At 39.0% G+C, this 18,207-nt stretch overlaps 1 protein-coding gene across 3 annotated transcripts in view; it reads left to right on the top strand.

Annotated features, from left to right (window-relative positions):
- Window positions 1-18,207, top strand: part of MACROD2 (mono-ADP ribosylhydrolase 2) — an 845,829-nt gene that overhangs the window by 167,092 nt on the left and 660,530 nt on the right. The gene's annotated exons all lie outside the window — the stretch shown is intronic.

The following is an 18,207-nucleotide window of genomic DNA, read 5'->3' as shown; positions in this document are numbered from 1 at the left end:
AGGCAAAATGGCATCTCATAGTGGAAAGCTGGATAGCAAATGGGCACAGGGCAGCTCAGGAGAGCAGTGAGGGGGGGCAGAGGGGTGTAGAAAAATAAACTGGTTGGGTAACACAAACCTGGAGAGGTAGAAAGCAGCTGAGAGGGGAACCAAAGAGAGGAGAAGTACCTGGAGACGATGTGGTTGTGAGAAAATGTCATAGGTACAGCCTTGGAGAGGGGAGAAATGTAGGGATTAGATCAAGGGGGAGGGAAACCATGAGTGGGATATCAGAGACGTGAGAGCTGAGACAAGATGAAAGAAAACTGTGGAGACAACATCTTTGTCTCTGGTAGAAAATCTTGGACAAATAGTGCTTATTGCCCCTGATAACAATGCCTCATTTGGGCTCAAGATTATTTCTTTGCTCAGAAGTAGCAATTCCCAAAGGGTTGCTTTCAATGAAATACTACAGCTTGTAGTTTTTCTGGCAACTGTCTTTATTTAAACAGAACTGCAGTCATGGAAGAGTGAAATGGCTGTAGAAGACAATCCCTCGCTGGAGTCTCAGGACAGAAAAATACCGTGAGCAATGTGAAAGTACAGCTGCTAACTTCATGTTCACAAGCTGACTTTAACTTGTGCAAGTGGGGGCAGACCTGGTTGTAGTCGGTTTCTGATGCATTTCCACTTGTGACAGTATCTGCCAAGTGCTGGAATCCTCCCGCTGTACCTGCTGTGTGCTTTTGCCAAGGACTCACTGCAGCTCTAGCACTGGATTTGTGTGTCGGTGTTGCTGTGAGTGAGAGCCTGGGCTTCCCTACCACGTTGTTTCACTGTATCCTACCAGAGTGAGCATGCTGATCTGCTCCCAAACCACTGGGGCCTCTTATGCTTTAAGATTTTGAAAATTGCTCCCAGCTGTCTCTTAATCTTCTCCAGAATGCAGATTTGCAGCCCTGAATATGCATGGTGAGAGTGCTGTAAGCCTGTGGGTCTAAAGCTGACTGGATCCCTCATACAGCCAGTGGAAAAAGGGAGTTTGCTCTGCAGGATGGGAAGTTCATCCAGCTTGCTTTCTAGGAAGACTGATGGCTACCTGGGGAACCAAGGAGAGCAGCACATTATGGTAAATTATTATTTGTGAACATCCTGTGAAATCTAATCTTCCAAACACTGTCATTTACCAATTCCCCATTTGCTTTCTGCCCGTGTGGTTTCAGCAGCATTAGTTGCACTTGGCTGGTTTAGCAAACATTTTTTGTCATTACATGTATTTGCTATTACATTCTTCCAAGTGTAAATCATGGAAAGTGAAATCATTAGGCAGTTGAATTGTAATAAAAGTATCTCAACCCGATGTTCTGGAGATACCTATACAGCCATTTATAAAAAGAATAAAATGAAAGAAAGAATAAAGGAATATCAGAGGAAAAATATGTGCTCCTGCAAGTTTTTAAAGCTGCTGTATGTTTTAATAGTTCTCTTTTTCACCAAAAGAAATTAATATTTTTTCAGTTTGATTAATTTAATAAGTAGATGATACTGTACAGAATTTATAGTTACAGCTTTTTTAACTCCAGCTGAGTAAATTCTCAAAGTATTTCTTGTGTAACAAAATGAAAGATGATACTTTTTAAAAAAGATTTCCTTGGGATGCAGCAAGTTTTCTTATAGTTCTCAGACTTTAAGATATTCCATGAATAAACAAGGTCTTGCATCTTTTCTCATGGATTTTGTTCCTTCTAGTGAGTTTTTTAAACAGTGTGTTAAAGTGGAGCATGTCATCCTTTTTCACTGTATTTTTTTTAACCAAATTCTTTCACGCGTGAATTCAGTACCATTAATAAATGCTTGTAGTCCATTATTAAATAGATTATGTTAATAAAGCACTCCTAATGCATTTACCAAGCATCTTAATTAATATTGGTAAAACCTCTTTTCATTAATACCACCAGTTTCCAATATTACACATTTTGCTATTTTATCAATTACCTTGAGGAGTAATGCACGATTCAGTTCCAGCTGGCTGGGTCTTTATCAAGGCTCAATGCTGCCAGCTGTCAGGGTCTGATGCCTCCCATGCTTGTACTGTGCCTTTACCTGCTGAATATGATTTTGACGACAAACATAGCGAAAGTTCCTGTATGGAATAATACTTTTACACCATGGCAACAATATCAAAACATTACTGCTCTTGCTGCACTCATTTTCTTTTACTGGCTAGAAAAGCAGTGTGTGACTGGGGAGTTGGACAGACTTGGGAAAGCAGAGAATTGAGCCTTTTCTGGGTTGTCTGGTTTTTTTACCTTTCAGTAGATCTCAGGGCTCAGTATAGGTCAAAAGTTCCAAGACAAAAATTATGCGTAGATTAAAATTAACTAGTACAACTAGAACACATAGAATCATAGAATATTCTGAGTTGGAAGGGACCCACAAGGGTCATCCAAGTTCAGCTGCTGGCCCTGCACAGAACAGCCCAAGGAATCACACAAACTTCCCCTAAATAAATAAGCAAAACACCCAAATAACCCATCTTTGACATAAACATACATAGAACTTTTTTCTCCTCAATAATGGCCCTACATTTCTCTCTTGTAGTGGGGATGTTGGGCTGGGCTGGGCTGCTCCTGGTCAGGGTGCTGAGGACAGAGATTTGCAGAAGTTGGCTGACAGCAATGAATAACTGGCTGGAGGGGGGAGGTCAAAGCATCTGATCACTGGGCCTTCTAGTACTTTCCAACAGTAACTGCAGGAGGTATTAATTTTGTCTGTCAAAACAGACTAAAGATGTACTTAGGCGCTGAAGATTATTCATTTAAATTATGAAAAGGCTGAAGTTACAGTGATGGATGTTTTGGAGGATGCAAGAGGGGACTTAGTTCTATTTAAATATGAATTCACTCTGGAGCTGTTGTAACATCCCTTACCGTGAAAAGTGGAATTGCTGAGCTGCAAGATTTGTTTTTTGAAACTGTGCTTAGGACTTATCTGGTCTTCTGCTTCAATGGCATTTCTCAGATTAGGGAATTTAATCTTTTTAAGCCTGGCTGCTTAGTCAGTGGTGACCCTTGTGGCAATTGTGGCATGAGAGCTTTCCATGCAGCTCTGAGCTTTGGCTGGATCCTACAGGAGCCTTGTGGGTTACGTGAAAGGGACTCAGACCTCCAAAAGGACATCCTCTAGAATGCATCCTCTAGGAAATGCAGGTTAAGTGCATTTGTTCTTCTCAAGAATACTTTGGGCCCACCAGTAGGTGAATTTGTCTTTATGAAAGGCTGTTTTGTGCACCAGACATTATACACTTCAGATCTCAGCTTCAATGAAATGGCAGTGATAGAGTTGACGTTAATATCCTGTAAATTAACATGGACTGTTTCAATTCCAATTCAGCTGCTTTTTCTTCATATTAAAGAACTATCTTAGATGCTTCAAGCAAATACAATTTTATTCTTTTAAGGATTAATTTTTAACAAGTAATGGTGGAACACATCATGCAGTTGCCTTTTTAGCAGTTGTCTGGTCCTGCCATGTGAGATGCAGTTCTTGTGGAGTCTTCATCAGTTTGTTATAGGAAAGTTTGTTACCCCATGCTGAAGGGTCCCTTTCACAACTGATTTTTGTGCTGTTTCTTGTAGGACCTGTTGCAGCTTTTTTAACCATAGCTCTTTAAAGGTGTACTTAAAATGAATAATGTGAATTTAAAGTATAGCTACATTGGTGTGTCTTCTGGGAGAAAAAAAGGAGACAGAGTTTTTGCAAATCTTACTTTATGGTCTTGCCTTTGTGTGCTTTCTTGTGGTTGTTTCTTGGCTGTATTTTTTTTTTGTGTGTGTGTGTGCATGGTTTCAGGTTTTTTTTTTGCTTGTTTGTTTCTTTTTTTTTTTTTTTGTTTTACTTGTTGTGTTTTTTGTTTGCTTTTTTTTCTCCTTTGTTCCTCTCTTCTTCCTCTGTTTTCTAACTGCTGATCTTGCAGAGGAAAACCAAATTTTGTCATGAATGGGGCAGAAAATAGCCATCAACTAGTAAGGAGTTACTGCTAGTAGATCCATGCTTTTGGAATATTGAAGTTCTTTCCCCATTTTATTCACTGCATGTTTAATGAGTGCTTCAAAAGTCAGAACCTTCAGGAATTTCAAGGTATTTCTCTGTAGTTTTCCCCATCTTCTAAGAGAAGAAAGTCTAGGAAAACCTTGGGAAAGGGTTTTGTAAAATACCCTCTCAGTTGATTGGGATAAACAATTGGGAGTGCATAAGGATATATGCAGACATCTTATCTAAGTTTGGAACTTGGTTTGAACTTTGATTGAGATTTATTGTTCTTTTAGATATGCTTGATCCCATTACAGCCTTTAAAATGTTCAAGGCCAGGCATTTTTGAACAAAAGTGGTGAATAAGTGACTTGCATTTAACATAAGTAGGAGGTTTCTCCAGCCTAGGAGTTCCTATCTCAACCTTGATTAAATAACCCCTCCAGGAGGGGCTCAGACAAAGACTTGGTGTGTGTTTGCTCAGAGAGATACTGCTGCTTTCTGCAGATCTCTACAAACTAAGGGACTTTTTAAAGACTTTATGGCTACAGACATCCTGGCACAGAAGGGGACTTTGTGAAAAGCACATCTGCTGTCTTGCAGCAACGTGGCCTTTTTATGAGAGACACGACATATTTCTCTAGGAACATGCATGGCTTGCCTGTTGGTGAGGTCTGTATAGTTCACCTTTCTGTGTTTCTGAGCATATTCCAGGATGCTTGTGAATACTTCTGTGGTATTTTATCTACCCTCTGGCTCCCCCCAGTATCCATTAGTAAAAGATCATACACATAATTAGTTAAAAACTTGCCTTGGATTTAACAAGTTTCCTTTTTGGAGAAGGATTGCATTTTTTGTGGTGAGACGGAGTTTCTCTTTTTTGCAGTGCACATGGCAAAATGCAAGGCTGGCTGATTGGTGAGTTCAGCAAAAATAAAATAACTTGTTCCAGTATTTTAGACTTTAAAATGCCACTATCTGTCTTACTAGCACCAGTCCTTGATTTATGGCAGTTCTGCTTGCACAGGGATTGCAATGTCTTCTAGTAAGAGTCACCAGCCTGCTCCTACCCCTTCCTTGCACAGATTAGATGGCTGTGCAGTATTAGTAGAATGTAAACTAGCAGTTTAAATGAGATTACTGGGATTAGTCATCTGGATGGACAAGATTTAAAGTGGCCTTGATTGAGGTCCTTAGAATTGTGAAGTAGACAGCAAAACCATTATGGACAAAAGGAAAAATGAGAAATGGGAAATAGATGCAATGTAAGAAAGGATTTGGTTTATGTTTTGGGTATTTCAGAAGAAATAAAGGCATTACATTGCCTTTCATTGCTCTGATCGGATGGTGGTTTTTTGTGGCAAGAGATAAGTGAAACATACCATGAAATAATTTCTTTTTAAATGCAGAGTTTCATAGCAGTAAGAAATACCTTTGCTGTGGAAATCAAGTGAAGGAAATATACTTTGTCTCTAAATGTATCTATGTAGCACCATGTGTGTCCAAAAGACTTGCTTAAGACACCTTTCATCTCACTATTTTTATATTACAGCAAAAAGACTTTTATATAGGGCCAAAAGACTGAGTAGGAAATACAGATTAACACTCAGTGGATCTAGACAAGTCCTGTATAATCAAGGTGTTGCAATATTGAAGCAATAAACTCTCCCCACAGCTTCACATCTTGGAAGTAGTCTGTGCTGAGTTTTATTCTTGGCTTGTAGCTTGCTATTTCCACCTCCTCAGTCTGATAACTGTTGTCTAAGGAATATTGGAATTTGTCTTTATTTTTGGTCATTTCCTCTCCCTCATGTGCAGTATCAAAGTCACACAGTTCTCTTCTGCTACAAAGTGTAGCTTTTCTCCTTTGTTCTCGTGTAAGAATTAAGGGGTTTTTTTTCATTGTAATTTTCAGTAATTAAACTGATTAGAATTAAACTGGTGGGGAAACTGCATTTGATTACACAGGCAATACAGAGGAGGTAAAACTCATCTAACTAGGTTCCTTTCCAGCCTTTAGGCTTTTAATAGCTAAGTTAATTTCCTAGAGGAGTATGGGCTGATTGAAGGAAAAACTATAATCATTAATTGCAGTAGATTTAATTTGTTTTAAGTATAAAGAAAAGACTGCCTGAGACTTTGGGGGAAGAACAGAGCCATGCTCCAGTGCAGTCCCTTATTCTAGCCAGATCACTGTGGATTTTGCTGCCTCTAAAATACTCTGGTAACATTTTGGGACTGTTGGTGGGTTTTATACATATTGGTATGAATGATAGCAGCATTACATGAGATAAATTATCAGGACATCTTTTCCTGCAAATAATGACTTGTGCTGAGTATTTGGTCATGTGGGCTTTGAACTGCAGTCTCCCTTCCTCATACTTTGGGCACAGCAGATCCTCTCTAGCTCCACTGAGCCATCTCTTTGCTGATGTGCATATAGAATGTGGGATTGATGTGGCTGCTTTTCAAGAGAAAACACAATTCTCCATATTCACTGGAGTTTGGGGGGTTTTATTGTCACATAATTTATTTCTCCCTGATGGTTAGAGCATGTGACTGCTGTTCTGGGGCCTCTCTCTATTAATTGCCACTAGAAAAGTAATTTTATATAGAGCTATAAAAGATGATTCATCATTTTCTTTTCTGAACAGCTATAAAAACATACTTTACCTGCCTCACAGATGTGCTTATGTGTAGTATAAGATGCCCGTGATATCCTTTGACATTACTGGTCTCTGTATTCATATAAACAATGTCCGTACTTTGCCTAATTTTGCCTTTGTTTTCTTAGTACATTTTTCAGAATTACTCAGCTGCCTCATAAATCACTCTAGCAGTATTAGAATAGTAAAATGAAGTGTTTGCTCTGCACAGATTAGATTATAGCATCCTTGTTTATATTTCCTAGACATGGAATAGACCACTGGGAGTTACATACTAATCCTGGATTCAAATGGTCTATGTGAAAGCTCGTAGCTTCTTAAGATCTTTGTTTTTCCTCGAGGTAAAGTATAGAAGGAAAAGTAACTCATTAAAATATCATCTAATTGACTGCAAGTCATTAGAAAGTTGCTCTAGATGGACTGTATGTATTGCAGCATTTTGGAGAAAAAGGATTCAACTTGGACCAGTGTGGTTTTTGAGCCAATATTCATCCAGCAGGGTTTTTGAGCTACATGTATTTGTCTTCCTTTTTGCCTAACAGAAAGATTGGTAAACCAAAAATATAGAAGTCCTTATTTAAGCAGCACTTTAAAAATGCTCAGTACCAGCACAAAAAATGAGCAGCATACTTTGAAGTGATGAATCAGCTTTCCCCAATTTATCTTTGGTTTATTTATCTGTAGAAATTGTTTGTAGGATTTTTCTCTCTTGTTCTCAGTCCTAAGCTCTGATTCACAAGCCACAGTCCTTTTTATTGAATCTCTCAGTGAGAATACTTTGTAGGCTATACAAAATAGCTTCTGATTGAGTTGTGGCCCAGGCAAAGGGCACATGTGTTCTATTACTTGTTTTATGTGCTGGTATTACTCTTGAATTAGTGGGCACACTGTGACTAGAAGCAATGAGAAAAAAAAAGTAGCAAAAATAGCAAGTATGAGCAATTCTTGCGGTTTTGGGTAGCGGTTATGGCTGAAAGGATTTGTGGTGGAAGTGCTTGTGGTGATGGTGGTAAATTAACCACAAGCATCTTGGCCACCAGAGGGTGAATTTATATCATCTGTCTTGGGTTCACAAAACACAGACGTCCCACATTGCCACCGGACAGTGCCTGCCTGTCATCATCAGCTCTGGAGCGAGATCCGTCTTCCACACGTGTTGTGCATCCAGAAGTCTTGGCTCATCTAGACCATGGAAATATGTTGCCTAACTGGGAATCACCCTACATGACAAGGTGGCATGTGTCCTGCTTGATACAGGCAACATTTCCATATCTAAATTGACCAGTGGCATTAGCAGGAAGCAAGGACATGAAATCCTAAGGATGACCCACTGGTGCCTATATGATAAAGTTACTGATTAGGAGTTGCAGCTTGGTGAGTATTTTTCTGTCTGCATGGCATTATCAGTGTCGACAGTGCAACATCCTGCCCTCCTGTTGTGCTTCATAGAAAATGAAAGCTCCTTGTCCAGCATAACCTCAGTAAATTTTTCATCAAAGCCTTAATGCTGCTTCTGCTAGAATGTACAACCTTATAACAACGTTGCCTGTTTACTGCAAATTTTTGGATAATAGCTTTAATCTGCCTTATCTTTAAGAAGTACCTGTAATTGTAGTGTTAGAGAGGGATCTTAAGAGTTTAACAAATCAACTCATTGCTTTATTAGGCAGCCATGGGGAGCCCAAGGGGCAGGCACACAGGTGATGGCCAGGGACATGGGGTGCAGGGCACTGTTTGCTAGGGAAGTAACCACACGGCACAGCTCGAGCTGATGGTGGTTGGGATAAATCACAAACTGTGAGCATCTGCAGCTAGGAAAGATTAGAAACCCTCCACAAGCTGACAGGAACAAAGAATTGTCCCACACAATCTAAAATCTGTCATTGCCAGGGATTTCATCTGGGCTCTTGGCTCTGTCATGCCTTTGAAAATATCTTCAGGCCTTCCCATCATTTTGATTATTTGTGATCTTCCTTTTCTTTAAAGTTCCTGAATAGAGTTTTTAGAGTTTTCAGGCAATGTGAAAATAGTAAGTTAGCGGTATTTTTTTTCAAACTTTAGTTTATGGTTCTCCATTTTAAGATGTGTCATGGACTGTACGTTCCAAGAGCAGTAAAATGGAGAGGATGATCGATCTGACTAAGCTGACTTACTTTTATCATAAAAGGGGAAGTTTCTGATGTCTCTGATAGAGTAAGTTGATGGCTACACTTTATTCTTACTGTCTTTTATGGTCTTCTCCAGATTTTTTTTAGGCTACAGCTTTTTGAAACAGACAGTTAAGAAAAGGTATGGATAGTATATTTGACAGCAGGATAAAGAAATATTTGGGACATTACTATTAGAGGCAGTGTATGATGTCCAGTCCATATTTTACCATAATGCATTATTTCTAGTTTGACTGAAATACTGAGGTTATTAAGTTCCATTTTCCCTTACAAAGGAACACATGACTGTTGTTATACAAATATTTAGCCCTATAGGAACAGTTTGGGCCTATGTTTGAAAACAACACCCCCACGACTTTAAAATACATAACCAGATCCTCTGTTTCTTCTGTAATGTGGCTCCCACAGACCACAGTAGGAGCTGCTTCTAATTTCAGGCTATATAAAGAAAGGATCATTAGAGAGGTGATGCAACATGATCATGTGCAGAGCATGTTACACTCACCCAGTTGGACACATTTTAAAGTCAACTTCAGTGCTTTGCAGGCTCTTCAGCTCCTACAAGTCTGCGCTAGTTGCTTGCAGGAGCTTGTAATTCATTGTCAAAATCTTCCTTCCAGGCTGCTCTTGCAAAAACAGTGCAATAACAGCTTGCCTTCCTCTAACTTGGAGGCAAAAGTTGCAAGTAAAGTCTTGTCTGTGTAGCTGAAAAAACCAAACAATACCAAACCAAAACACCAGGGCTGTTTCTTGTTTTGTAGGACATCAGGTGTGCCTTTTTTCTTGTTTTTTTTTTTTAATGGATTGTTCATAAGTGTTACTACCCTAAGAAAAAACAGTGGTGTGGGCATGTGCTACTTTGACTTGAAAATACACTCACTGAGGTCTCCCTGCAGCTGGAGCCATGACCACCCTTGCTTGGCTTGCCTGGGAATAAAACAGGGGCAGTGTGGGATGTGTCTGCACCACAGGGAAACTCTTCCTGCTGGTTGCCCCATGGAGAAATGGCAGGACAAGGCCCCAGGTAGTTTCTTTGCAGCAGTGGTCTTTGATTTCATAACAAATTAGGGTTTTTAAAATTGATTTGAAGCCTGAATGTTGAATATTAATGTTTCAGGACTGAAATATGTTAGTTTTTCTTGCCTTTTGTTTTCATTTTCATAGGGTAACTGTTGCTTTAATACAGCTTTTTGCAGTCTGACATTTTCCTCGGAGAAGTTAAATATTAGGCATTTTTTTGTAGCAAAATATTGAAATGAAACCTAGTTTAATTTATATATAGCTACACCATAAGTACCATAGCTATGTTTTAAAAATAGAAGAAAAAGGTCATAAGATACATGTAGACTTTGGTAGGTTCAGAGCTGGCTGTAATTTTGAAAAGACAAAAGCAACAAAAGCTTGAAGAGCTTCAGTCTGATTTTTTTTTCCTGCTTTCCAGATAACATATTCTAGTTCCTTTGGGATACTGGAAAGATGCCTGAGTTTTATAAATTTCACTAATTATTTTGCAACAATTACTACCAAAACTGTTTTTCTAATTGTGCTAGTAGAACCTTGGACCACGTCTTACTTTCTTTTGCATAGGCTTTTAAATATTGATAATGATTCTACTTAAATGGATTAATTATATACTGCAGCACTTTGATTCCCTTTAATGTTGCATTTACAAACCACACAGATGGCCTAAACTATGTAATGAAGAATGGGTTTTAGTAGACCTGAATATTTTTGTCCTCATTATTCTGTGCTGAAGGAAGTTCCTGTTGCTTTGCATTTCAGCTCAGCTAGATTGTTAAATACCTTAATGATCTAGAAGGCAACTTTTAAGTGGCTGAGCAAATGACAAACTGATGCACAAAATGGATCAAATCTTAATTAATCTCTTTCCCTTTATCATCGTGTAGTGCATGTGACAATTTATCACCCTGATTTAGAATGAAATTGTTCCTGGTTTGTGCTTTTCTGATGTTTCCCGAAATGAGAGGAATGAGGGGAAAATGAGCATGGCTGCTGCAGAGGGGCACGCACAAAACATGGCCATGGATCTTTCTGTGCTGACCAGCCACTTTTAGCCTTTTCTGACTCCTTCCCTGCAAACTGCAGGTTCTGATTCAACAAGTCTGTCGTCTTCTCCCTCCCAGGGATGACATCAGCCTCATCAAACAGGTTCTTCTAACTGTCCTTCTTGAGGCACTGGCAGGAAACCTTCTCCTTCTTCATCACTTTCTTTCTTTTCCTTTGAAATAGATGGTCCTGTCTAGCTGAAATTAATACCACTGGATGGGTATGAGAAGTATGAGTTTCATTGGTAGGAAAGTGTGAACTGCTGTTTTTGCAAAAATTTCACCTGGAAGTGCTTTGTGTAGTTGTGTTTGGGACCGTTCTTAAAAAACAAGTTCATTTGGGTTTTGGGATATTCTTTTAAGTTAGATTTTTTTGTTGTGGTTGTCTGACTTTCCCACCAAGAAGCAATTTTGGTGGAGTCCTCAGGCTACTGCAAAATGTAGGTTTCTTTTAAAGCTGCAACCTAAACTTCAGTCCATATGGAAGTTTATACAGCAGCATTTAGGAAGTACTCTGGGCCAAATACCTTCTCTCATGGATTTTTCTCAGGATGTGTTAGTCAACTTCAATTTCTGTTAATTTTCTTTCACCCTGCATTAAAGCAATTACTGTATTTCACTGTATGGAAAAAAACCTGTCATTCTGCTCCCTCTGCTTTGAAGTTATGCCTCCAATTAGGCCAAGTTGAAGATGTTATCCTGATAACTGTGTGCTCATTTCTGTCCCATGCTGCTGTCTGCTGCCTTACCTGCCTTGGGTCTTTGGTGCATTTGGTGGCTTTTTTTTACTCATCATATCAGATTTCAGAGATGCTTTGCATATGACTGATTAAGCTTAATGGATGTAATGTATAACTTTTAAAAATAACCTTCTTGCATAAATGCATATCATGTATTGAGTTGGTAATGTATTAGAAGAAGAAAAATAACTGAGACCTTATGACAGTTATTGTTTCCTTATTGAATTCAGAATGTTGTGAAGGCAATTTCCTTGACAGGATCAACTCCAGAGTACTTACTAGCATGCTGATTATTTTTTTCCCCTTAATCTACCTCTGACATACCTTTTACAATCTTGAAATTAGAGACAATGACTGCTTTATTTGCAAAGATAGCAATCCTTAGTTTAAAAAAAACTCTGTTCTCTGTAGAGAATTTGTGAGTGGGGAAGAGAATATCACAGGGTTTTTTTTTTTAATCTTGTACTGTGCAGTTTCCATATCTAAAAAAAAGGTAAGAGATGGAAAACTCAATTCCTTTTTTAGTATCCCACATCATCTGTTTTGCTGAAACAAAGATGATGGAAACTTCATGAGCTGAATTGTTTGGTCATCCTTCTAGGGATCTTGTCTTTTTAGAAAGAAAGCTTGAAACTGGTACTTCCTATTACGAATAAAATGAGACTGGGTAAACGTTTGTGTCTATTTGCAGAGAGGTTTAATAGGGAGAAAAGGAGATTTTTTAGGAATGAAGCTGAAGTCTTTTGAGTGTGTATTGAGAGTATGATGTGCTCTCAATCACACATTGAAAGTAAGCAAATCTGGAGAGGAGCAACTTGCTTGTAGAAATCTTCTGTGATTTGTTCCACCCATATTCTGGAACTCTTTCTGGGGTATGGCTACGTAAGTGTTTTAAATCAATCTTATTTGGCCACTTAAGTGCTTTAAGTCAATCTCATTTGGCCACTTAGGCCTAGTGGTTTTCTGATTTCCAGTAGTCTCTGCTTTGCATCATTAGCCACTGACATAACTTTGCCAATCTGGCCCAGTCTGTTGTTTTAATGTTATTTTACCTCTCCTGACTGCTGTGGCTGTATATGCAGGGAAACATTTTAAACAGAGTGGTGACTATGTTTTATTTACTATACCTGCTCCAAAATGACTTCATGATCTTTAAGCCTGAAGCTTTTTACTTCAAGGCAGCCAAACACATCTCTCACTGAAAATGTTTGGATGTACAAGGTGCAGCTGTTATCTCACTCCTCTTTGTTCTCTCTGGTTTCTTGAGAGAAGATGAAACGAAATGCAGTGACAGGTAAGGATGTCTCACAAAACATGTAGAAGAAATGTAGCTTCCCATTCCATAAATTACTGTTACTCTGCTCACCAGCTGCCTCTTATGATGTTTTATTGATGAATAAAAATGGTGTCTGAGGCAATAGAATGTCTTGCATCTTACAATACTGCCAGTTATAAAGTTGTCTCCTTGAATAAATTTCACAATTAGAAAGTATTGACAAAAATATTCAATCTTTTTTACATCAAAATAAGCTCAAACATCTGGTGCCAAAGTCAGACAATATCAACTAATCTTTTAGAGTTATATTTTTATTATACTGACAGATGCATGGCTGCATGACATAGATGTCAATTTAAGTTACTAGTGCCATTAATACTTGACAAAGACATGCTCCCAGAAGAATTTATGTTCTTAAATTGTTGTCAGATGAGTATGTGCCAACAAAAAATAAACAGTTATTCAGCCGTGTTGTTAACAAAGCTAAAAGTGTGTTATCTCCAGAGAGATCACAAAAATTGCTACTCACATCATTCCTATTCTCTAAATTCCTCAGAACTGACAGCAGAAGAAATAATTCTGTGCCTGCAATTGCCTGTTCAACCTACCCATCCATACATCCTCCTTTACTTTTTGTATGTTCTGGCTAGCTGTGCAGGAAGATTTTCAGTTTTGTTTGAGGTGAACTTCTTCAGCATTCAATTACTTTCCTCAAAATTTCAAATAACCTTACTATTTGGTAAGAATGATATTGTAAAGAGAACAGTGAGGAAAATATTAACGCCACACCAGAATTTCTGATCTGCTTATTCAGTCAAAAAACTGCTGGAAAGTGATAGAACATTGTCAGAGGATGGATTGTAGGAGACCAGAGATAGTGCTGAAGGCAATCTCACCCCTGAGCAGTTGCACCTGTGCTAATTACCAAAGAGTAGGACCAGCCCTGCCCTTAATAGGGCACAGCTGTGTCCAATGAGGCCTGCCCTTAATAGGGCACAGCTGTGTCCAATAAGGATGGCTGTTAGGAGTGGGTTAGCTGATGGAGAGGAGGGCTGGAGAGTTGGCGTTTGTTGGCTGGGCTGTGAGGAGCAGTGAGGGTAAGGTGGTCGTGCAAGGGACAGGAAGGGTCAGCTGGCCATGCAGAAGGAAGAGAAAAGGAGTCAGTGTTGTGAGAAGCTGCCTGTGGGAACTCATGGAGAGAAGGTAGGAAAGTGTTACAGTAAGGTGATAAACTGATGGTGACAGTCAGATTGGTGCCAAGCACTGACACCAACAGTTGGAGACCCCACACTGCATAACTCTTTAAGAAGGCCGAGCTTTAAAACGCTGATGTCCAGTTCTTATTTGCTGAATTTGCTGCTATATTCTTTATTAAAATTTGTACGTTTTAGTAACCTGAGCTTTTGTTGTGGATATTCCATCATGAGCAGCTAAGCTTACTTTGAATTCTTTCCTTCCAGGTTTTTTGTTTTCTTTACTTTTTTTCCCTTCTCTCCCCACACTAGTTTTTTTGAAAGAATTTTGTTTCTTAACGCAAGAGTTAAATTCTCAGGGTACAGCAGACTAATGTTCTGGGTTTCTTTAGCAGGTTGTCCTGGTGCTTTTAAAAAGCATGTTTGTCTAGTCCATTGAGGTTTTAAGTAACTGAAATACTGAATTTCTGGTTGAATGTGGGGCTATAAACATCTCATTAAGGGCTAAATCGTTATCCTTAGTGATTAGATACTGGGGTTTTTTTTGTTGAAGTGATTTTTTTAGAGTGGCTTTTTTCTTTGGGATGAGGCTGAACTTTGTAGAAACACTTTCTCTGCTAATGGTTCTAATATCCCTATTAAAAAGAAACCCAGACCCAAAGGGCTGAAAGCCATCTTAACACTTCTAGATGTATTTGTGCTCACTGTACTGAGACAGACTGTGAAGATGAGATCTGTCTGTCAGAATGCAGCATTCAAGTCTCCTTTTAAAGTAGTGGTGATGCACAGTATCTCTAGAGTTGTAATTTGTGTCATCATGAAGCCACTATTTAAAGGACACCACAGGAACTGGTCTCCAGATATGATGCTCTTTTTTTTACTTTTTTTTTTAAAAAAATTGAAGCTTCTGTTACTGCTGTAGGCAAAAATATTTAAAATTACATGAACTCTCACCTCTGCTGCCTCTTTAGGGCCATGGCCAATGATGTTTTGGATGGGGTTCTATCAATGTGTGTTGTATTTCAGTCTGGTACAGCAGTCTGCTGCCTGCCTGACCACTCTGTGTAAATATTAAAATAATATTTCAAGTTTCTATTGTGAGTAGATTTTTGGAGTTAATGCTCAGGAATCTATTGTGGACTCTAGTTTTTAAGGAGGCAATTTCAGAGAGGTTGGGCAGGTCACTTTGAAAGGGTGATATGGGGAATGAAATGAGGTGCAAGAAGCCTTTATGCCCATTTGTTTGGAGCCCCTCTTTGCTTTCTTTTATTGTTCTTTGCTTTGGTAACTTGGTAGCAATTTCATCTTCCTGTTTCCTCTCACCCCAAGTCTCCTGTGACTTGAGACTCTTGTGCAGCTCTGGAAAAGAAAAATAAGAACAAGGGGTTAGCCAAGATGGATTTACAATCTGCAGTTTTAAAATCATAGAATCATGAAGTGATTTGACTTGGCAGGGACTTTAAAGATCATCCCATTCCAGCTGTCCTGCTGTGGGCAGGTGTTCTGGGGTGACACCTTCCACTCAATCAGGTTGCTCAGGGCCCTGTCCAGTCCAACCAGGAGCCCTGCCAGGATGGGGCATCCAGAGCTTCTCAGGGCACGTGGTGGCATCAAGGTGTTCTACCCAAGGTTGGGCGTGCCCTGAGTGAGAGGAGCTGCAGCAGTGTAACCTGTGGGGCAGTTTGGGCTCTGTCAAGTTTGGAGGTTGAAAGCCTCCTGGGACCTTCTGCTGGTTGCTCATACAGCTGCCCACAGTTGAACCTCTACAGAAGGAGCAGCTTCCAAAGGGTTTTCCAAGACTTGATGGTTTGGGAGCACTGATGGACAAAATGCAGCTGCAGATAAACGCAGAGGGACTGAGAGGAGAGGCCATGCTTGCTCCAACATAATATGATGTGATTGCAGCCATGGGGCTGTGCTGACCTCTGTATGGGAGAAGATTCATTAGGTGCTAAGTGACAAAGTACTTCTGTAGTGGTAAGACTTTCCCAAATATGGAAAGAAACGTGTGTTTTATTGAACCTTTCAGGAAGCATCGGAAAAATCTCAGAATAAGAGTTCTTGCTTTTTGACACATTATCTTTCTAGAAAAGAAACTGTAAATGTAAATCAGTCTTGTTCTTTCCTGGAATCATAGGGAGATGGTTTGATTTTGCTTCTATTATGCAAGCAAAATTAAAAAAATAGAGTCTCTGTGAATTACTGCATTTTCAATAGCTGTAGAAGATGCATTGCAGCCAAAAACCCATTTGAACTGTTTTTACTGTTTCTATAGAGAAGTGTGTGGTGCTGACTTATATGTTATTAAGAAGTTTTTGGAAAATATTGGCAAGATGAATGTTGTCAGGAAAACTTAATGAGAGAAACATAATTCTCTGAGAAGCCATTGAATGTAAGTTTGCAATGGAGATGTTGGCTGGGTATCCAAAGAAACTTTTTTAGCAGTGGAAACTTTGGTAACAAGTTTTAGCTGTGTGTCTCAAGTCTCTTGAACATAATAACTGAAATCTTAGAACGTGACTCATGTAAGGATTAGAATAGTTTAATTGTAGGTGTATTCTGCAGTGCCAAAAAAATAAGCTGGAATAGCAGGCAGTAGGTGACACTTTGTTCCTTTTAGTTTCTTCTGATAAGAACTCTCCTGATTTCTATAGCAGATAAGTACATTTTAGTGCGGGGAAAGTGATGTTACCTGTTACAGGAGGTCTTCAGAAGCAGCTGTAGAAATATGTGAGGCTGGTTTTATTTGTTTCTTTGTTTAATAGTGAATTTCAGTCAGGGCAAGAGTTAGGTAAATATAGCAAGATTGACGTTCTTTGCAACATGTCTGCACACATTTATTATTACCATCATTATGTCTTTGTCAAAGGCAATATGTTCATGGCAGTACTTGCTCTCTGCTAGCACTTTAGAGAGGATAGGCAAGAGATGTTCATCACTTACAGATAATTTTGTTGTTGTTTTTGAAAGTTTTCCATTTTGTGCCTGTTGCTCCAACCTTTCTGTGTCTTCAAACAAGCACTTCATTGAAAATGGCTCCAAATTACTTTGTTTCAGAAAAAACTTTTTTTTTTGTCCCATTTTCCTTCATCTAACGTTCCAGGGTACTAGAACCAGACTTGGATGAGGAAAAAGCATGAGAACATCTCTGTAGGTCATGGTTTTTAATGATTCCTCAGTGACAGCAGGACAGCTCATCCTAGGATAAGTAAATAACTTAGTTAATTAGTTTGCTTTGATTTGATATGGTCAGCTATGCTGGATATAAAACTGCTTTTTTTTTTTTTTTTTTTAAGAACATTGCATTTTGACTAATGTAGAAGTAGCTCTTGAGTAATGTAGAGGTAATTTTGAGCATGGATCTTGGCTGTGATGGAAAATCTGGCTTTCTGATGAAGGCAGTTTTACTGCAGTGTCAGGAAAGCTGGCTGCAAATGTTTGAGCTGAAAATAGATGTTAAGTCCAAGGTGTTTGTAGAATATCTGATAAAGAAGAAAACAAAGATAATTGTCGATTTTATGTAAAAGTCTCAAGGAAGTGATGAAAAAACCCAACAGCAGAGAATTTGCTGTTTACGTGCTTCTATTGAAGAGACAGGAAAATGGCATAAACAATAACATATAGAAAATACCTTATTTATTCTGTGTATCTTGCTATATACCCTTGTCCTGTAGCAGGACATGGTGTGAGCTATCTGTTCTTTACTCATCAGAAATAGCTGTGTCTCTCTCTTTGTTTTAAATATATTCTGATACAACAAGGATTTGTTTCTCATACATCTAAAGAACAGGTTTAGAAGCTTAGGCATTCCTTCTGTTTCTGCCTAGGCACTGAAAGGAAAATATTTGGCATGACTCCAGTTGTGCTAGCTTAATTTGAAGGACCATCTTGTATCACCATGCTCTGAAAATTGCTTTTCATAAGTGATTTATCAAGTTCTGGCCTGGGTAGCTGGATGGTTACAGTGCTGAGTCAATTAAGCCTGCTGAGGGAAATCCCAGCTCAATTGCACAAACCATTTTACATCAATGGAACCAGGATTTCTCATCATCATCCCCAAAGGTCCCATGGCATAGAAAACAAGGAG

This window comes from Camarhynchus parvulus, chromosome 3 (assembly GCF_901933205.1).
Source record: "Camarhynchus parvulus chromosome 3, STF_HiC, whole genome shotgun sequence".
In the NCBI taxonomy this organism is placed as follows: domain Eukaryota; kingdom Metazoa; phylum Chordata; class Aves; order Passeriformes; family Thraupidae; genus Camarhynchus; species Camarhynchus parvulus.
Note: the sequence above shows the minus strand (reverse complement) of the source record. Positions and strands in the feature narration are given on the sequence as shown.